This window comes from Alligator sinensis, unplaced genomic scaffold (genome assembly GCF_000455745.1).
Source record: "Alligator sinensis unplaced genomic scaffold, ASM45574v1 scaffold203_1, whole genome shotgun sequence".
NCBI lineage: Eukaryota > Metazoa > Chordata > Crocodylia > Alligatoridae > Alligator > Alligator sinensis.
In genome coordinates, this window is record NW_005841949.1 from 564,425 (window position 1) to 570,073 (window position 5,649).

Here is a 5,649-nt window from a genome sequence, read left to right on the forward strand (position 1 = left end):
CCCTGAAAGGGCCCCATTGCTCCAAGTATTGTCTCCTATTCTACAAGAGCCCACACAGTGCTGTAAGACAGACATCCTCCCACCCCCAGGATCAAAAGCTTAGCAAGCCCCTCAAAGAGTTGTAGCTAGAGGAGCTCTGCCCCAGCGGTTGTCAGACCCCCATCCTGGGGCAAATAGCAAGGGCTTAGGCATAGCAGGCTGCACAACCATGTCCATGTGAGCACAAGCTCTGCTGTACTCAACTCTGGGAGGGCTTCACTGGCTGGGAAGTTGTTCCACATTTAAGGGGAGTGTGGGAAAGGGCAGCCTACCACAAAGGGGGCCAAGAGGCTGCTGTCACAGAGCAGTGGCCGGGGGGAGGGGGAGGGGGCAAGGGGAAGGAATGCAGAAGTTGAATGACACCAAGCTTTTGTCCCATGCATTGCACTCAATATCCCATGGGAGCCATGGTAGCAGGCCTCAGGCAGGCAGGTGCCCGCATCTCCGTGCTGGCACTGCTCTGCTTGGTGAGTCTCAGGGCCACAGGGGCAGCACTCTTGCCAGGCTGGGTGAAGATGCCAACCATGAGCTAACTCTGCAAGTGGGGCCCTGCTCCAGCACAGCAAGACTGATGCCTTCCACCCATGTAGTGCCCCTGCTCTGCCTTGGCCCGTGGCTTTATTTGTACAGGGACAGATCTGCCATGCGCTGCCTCACTATGCACCTAGAGGCTGGACAGCTCAAGGCCTTACCTGCAGAATGCTCCCACATCAGGCCAGGAAGGAGGTCAAAGGAAGAAAGCAAAATCTCCACCAAGCAGAGGAGTGAGGCTGAGTTAAGTGTGGGGAGGGGGAGACAGAAGCTGCTCAACAGAAGGAGCTCAGCCAAGAGGTGTTCACTCAGCACAGATTACTCTGCAGCATCCAGAGTGCTGGTCTCTAAAGGTGCATTTCCTCCCCTCTCCCAGTCCCAACAGCTGCAGCCTGGGACTGGTGGCTCCTTTCCAGGCACAGCTTCCCCACCGCTGCCAAAGCTGCTCTGTGGGAAGGAGGATGTTGCGGGCCAGGGATGTGTATACTTAGACTCAGCCTTCTGCCTAGCCCCCAAAGGGCTAAGAATCTGCCTTAGCAACAGACAGACCATGACTTGCTGGGGATCTCCCTTGCAGCAAAGGTGCTCTGCTCAGCCAGTAAACAAAGGAAGTTGCTAGGCAGAGCTGGAGCCATCTCTGCCATGTACTAGCCATTTGGCAGGGCCCTGCACACAGCTCATTGTACACATGCTTGGGGGCCCCTGCTTCCAGCACCATGGGCAGTACCAGGCACGAGCAGCACCCACATCACAATCACAGCACCTGCTACCGCCCCCAGGGGGTAGCACCCATTCCTCCCCCAGCTCTGCCCAAACAGAACCAGGACAGGGAGTGCTGAGCTCCTATCCTGACAGCCCTCCAGAGGTGGGAACAGCTAAACCTCAGCACAGCACAGCACAGGTGCCAGCAAGCCTGCTGCCAGTGTTCCTCCCACTGCCACTGGGGCACAAAGCACTCCAGCCCAGGAGGAGGGGGGTGATGAGCATGCCTCCTTCCCAGCTCCAGTATCCAGTCTGGCAAAACTGCGGCACCTGTGGCCCTGAGACCCACCAAACAGCAATGCTAGCAAGGGTGGGTTGCCAGGATAGGGCCAGCTCTTGAGCCACTGCCATCACAGGAGCATCCTACAGTTCCTTTCCAAGACAGGAGGGCCCCAGCCCTGAGCTGTACTAGGATTTTGACCCCTGGAGTCTGCCTCTAGAGACAGGGCTGAGGAGCAGCTGCAGCTCACAGGATGGGTGTCATTTAGACATTGGCTCTGGCTGTGGAGAAGTGGGTACAGAGCCTGAGGCAGGACAGGAGGGACTGAACAAGAGCACATGGAAGGATGAGCATGAGGAAGTGAGAAGACTGCTCCTTAGGAACATGGGACCAAAATGGGTCAAAAGACAGGCATGGCCAGTACAAGGAAAGGACCCACACTGTTAACATGACTCCACTCATGCTAGGCACCAGGACGGACACTCAGTTGAGAGCCCTCAGATTTGGAGGAAGGCAATTACATATAATTTGGGGCTCTAGCAATGACTGCAAACAGATCCCTGCCAGCAAGAGCAGAACAGGCTCTGTAGGATATTGCTCTGGAGCAGCCAGGTTGAAGTGCAGCCTCTTACTCTTCCCCTGGTTTCCCTGCAGGCTGGGCTGGCTATTTAACAGAAATCAACAGGCATTGGCTCAGTGTCAAAGCTGCCCCTTGGGTCAAGAAGAACAGCAGTGCACCTAAAGGGGACCTACTAGGTTCAACAAATGCCAGATGATGGGGCTGAGGCAGCTCTATCAAGTGCTGTGGGACTGACAGGCAGAGAAGGCTTGACAACGTGTAAGTGGGCATCAGTAAGAGTCTAGAGCTGTAGCCTATGGAGCCTTGGCTGATGATGACGGTTAGGCCCACATGCACAGGACATGATTTCAGCTGTGTCCCAGGAGCCAGTGGCTGTAGCACTCACTTGGATCAGTCTGTCCCCCTTCTTGAGAGAGATCTGGGAGAGGATCTATGTAGGCACAATCACTTAGCCTCCCCCACCCTCCTTGACCAGTGGGAATCTAGAGGGGGACACCCACCAAGTGGTCATCGGAGAGTTTTGGCCTTAGCTCCAGCCTAAGGAACAAAGCCAGACAGGCCCAACAGGAGGAATAAGGGCAGAGTCGATAGTTGGAAACAAGGCACAATTGGTTTCCCACTGCTTGGCCACAGGCCCAGTGGGCTCCTGCTTGGGTACACTATGTATGACAGGAGAGATCTGGCAGGAGGTTTCGGGTGTGGGCAGCTCAGGTCTAAGCCTATCCTAAGTGTTACAAGTAAAGAACAGAAGGAAGTGCTTGGAGCAAAGAGCATGACATAGACACTACAGCCAGCCCTGCAAGGCTGAGGAGAAGAGCCCCCTGCCGGAGACCTGGTTCCAAACTCTGAGAAGGGAGTAAATCCTGCCAGGCCAAGTCCTATGTCTGGCCTACATGTTTGCTACCAAGGTCACCACATAAGAGGTAGTGGCTTGCATGGGCAATGGGAAGATACAGTCCTCCTCCACATCCACTGCACTGTACTACACCCTTGAAAACATTCAACCTAGTTCCTCAGGAAGGGCAGTGCCCCTCACGTGACTCAGCAGTTCAAGTTAGTCCAGCCCATCCCCATGCAAGACCATCCATCCCTCTAGACTCACTTACCTGGTCACAGAGCAAAGGTTGCCTCCAGCAAACACTCTGCAGTACTTCACTAAGAAGGTGCCATTGAAATAAAATAACAGTGAATATTTTATTGAACATTATTTTAATACCATATCAAAACACCTTGACTAATGAAGAAACCTTTTCCCCCCAAGCTTTGAACTTTTTTTTTAAGTTTTAATTTTAATATATAAATACAGAAACCCTTCCTGCAGGGGACGCAATGGCTAAAACGTTCCCCCCCCACCTCTGCGCTCCTCCACAGCGCATGCATGTGGGGGGTGTTGCTTTAATAAAAATTTTTTTCCTGGAAAAAAAATCCACATGGATCTAATAAAAAGGATAGGCGTCTTTGCAGGACACTTGTGATCTTAGAGCTTTCAAACTGTAATGCAACTTCCCCCCCTTATACACACACAAAAAAGGAGAGGAAGGTTAAGTGGAGACTGATCAAAAGAAACAGGGGCAGTGGACAATGGGTGTCTTTTGGCAACTAGGAGTCATGACAGCAGAAGGGAAACAGGAAGAAAGTCGTGTGGTATCTGGCTACCTTCAGTCACTGAGTGGTTATAGCCGACTCGGAGCAGTCAGTCTGTAAACATCACTGGGGAAGAAAAAAGCCAACCCCCTCCCCCAAAACAAAAAAAGGAAACACACACCGGTCAACACTATTTTTTTTTTTTTGTAAACACTTTAAAGACAGACCTACAATGCCTCTTGAACGTGAGAAGCAGCCCCATTCCTCTGTGGGGATCCTTTCCTTCCTGTCAGACTCTGCCAGTTACAGCTTGGTGTCCTCAAAAGGAAAAAAATTCCTTAGTCAGTGCAAAAGTGAGAGGGGCTCCTGGCTGCAGTGCTCACTCGTCCTGCCCCTCCTTGGAGGTGTTCTCTTAGGATACAGGCATTTGTCTGGGTTTTCATAGTAATAAATAAACCGTGCTCCGTTTGGCCAGTCGTCCCTCAACAGCTCTGCTGTGGGTCAGCTTTCCTTTTGCCTAGAGCCAAACATCATGACAACCTCATTTCAGAGTTGCAAGTCAGGGTTTGTTTCCACTTTCTCTTCCTTGCTTTTTAAGTTCTTCTCTCCCCGTGTCATCAGCTGTGGAGGTGAATGTACAGAGAGCAGGCAGCTCTGTTTTTACGATAGTCTCTCCTGTATATATTTTTCCTTTAAGTTAAAAAAACCAAAATAAAATGAAACAAAAAAACCCCAAATAAAACAAAAATGATGTTCAAGTGGATTCAAGTTTCTGATTTTTGAGGAATTAAAGTCAGCCCAAAATTCTGGATGGGGTGGGTGGGAAGGGGACAGGATGAATGGCAGGTATAGCAAGGTGCCCTGTGAAGAGAAAGATAACCCAATGTTACAATCCCAGCACAGCCTTAACGAACTGCTGTGTCTAAATGCACCCACACAGCCCACAATGGCTGTTCATCAAGTGTAGATGCAGGGATGGTTACAGATAAAGAAATACATCCAGGGTCCTTACCATCTTACCTGGGAGAGTTGTAAACTACTGATGGCACAGATAAAATTTAAGACTTAAAATGAAGTGGAAGTTTTAAATCAGTCTAGAGCTGTGGTTCCTAGACCTCTCCATTGGCTTAAGGCACCCCTTGGAAAATGCCATCTCTTCATTCTTTTCTTGACTACAGAAAAGTAACAGCATTTTTCTGTTGCAAAGAACTCAAAGCCCACAACAGGTCAGACTGTTTTTAGCAACAGATTCCTATTTGAAATCTCTGGGTTTATCTTGTGAAGTGTGACTGCACACCTGACAGCGCTAACACTGCACCCCTTGAAAGCATCTCAAGGCACCCCAGGTCATGGCACCCCAGCTGAGAATCATTGGCCTAGAAGATCTCAGTCCCAATACCTCAGCTGGTTTGATGCAGCTCAACAAGGGGATTTTCTCATGTATATTGTAAATTTCTGAATAATCATGAACTCATAGAAAATTAGGGTTGGAAGGGACCTCAGGAGGTCATCTAGTCCAATCCCCTGCTCAAAGCAGGACCACCCCCAAGCCAGAGCTTTGTCAAACAGGCCCACATGAGCGGAGCAAAATGTGTGTCGACACCTGACGTGTGTTTCTAACCTTGCTTATGTTGATGCCACTGATTTCATAGGTAGGTTTTTTGAACTTCTTTCAACCAGGCCCATATGAAGCTAGGTATAGTCCTTGTTCTAATCTGAGAGACCTGCTGTGATCGTAAGTGACCCCAGAGAATTGTCCATCTGTAGCTTTGCTCTGTAAGAATGGCAGGAGGGGCAGGGGCCCCCCAGCTCTGCCTTCTTGAACACTCCATAGAGAACTGTCACATTCTACAAATAAAAAGCAACATTTTATCTCGCTAGCCCAGGCAGGGGAGCAGAGTCATGCTGGAATCTTCCCTTCAGGGACATCAGC

The 5,649-nt window shown here is 50.4% G+C and overlaps 1 protein-coding gene across 2 annotated transcripts in view; it reads right to left on the bottom strand.

Moving 5' to 3' along the window:
• Positions 1-3,324: 3,324 nt before the first annotated feature.
• ZNRF1 (zinc and ring finger 1) overlaps positions 3,325-5,649 on the bottom strand; it is a 92,435-nt gene continuing 90,110 nt past the window's right edge. Inside the window, exon 5 of one of the 2 annotated variants that reach the window (XM_025199765.1) lies at positions 3,325-4,406. The gene's annotated coding sequence lies outside the window, so the exon portion shown is untranslated. Of the gene's footprint in view, positions 4,578-5,649 lie in introns of both variants that reach the window. The other variant, XM_006020228.3, reaches the window with a different exon arrangement.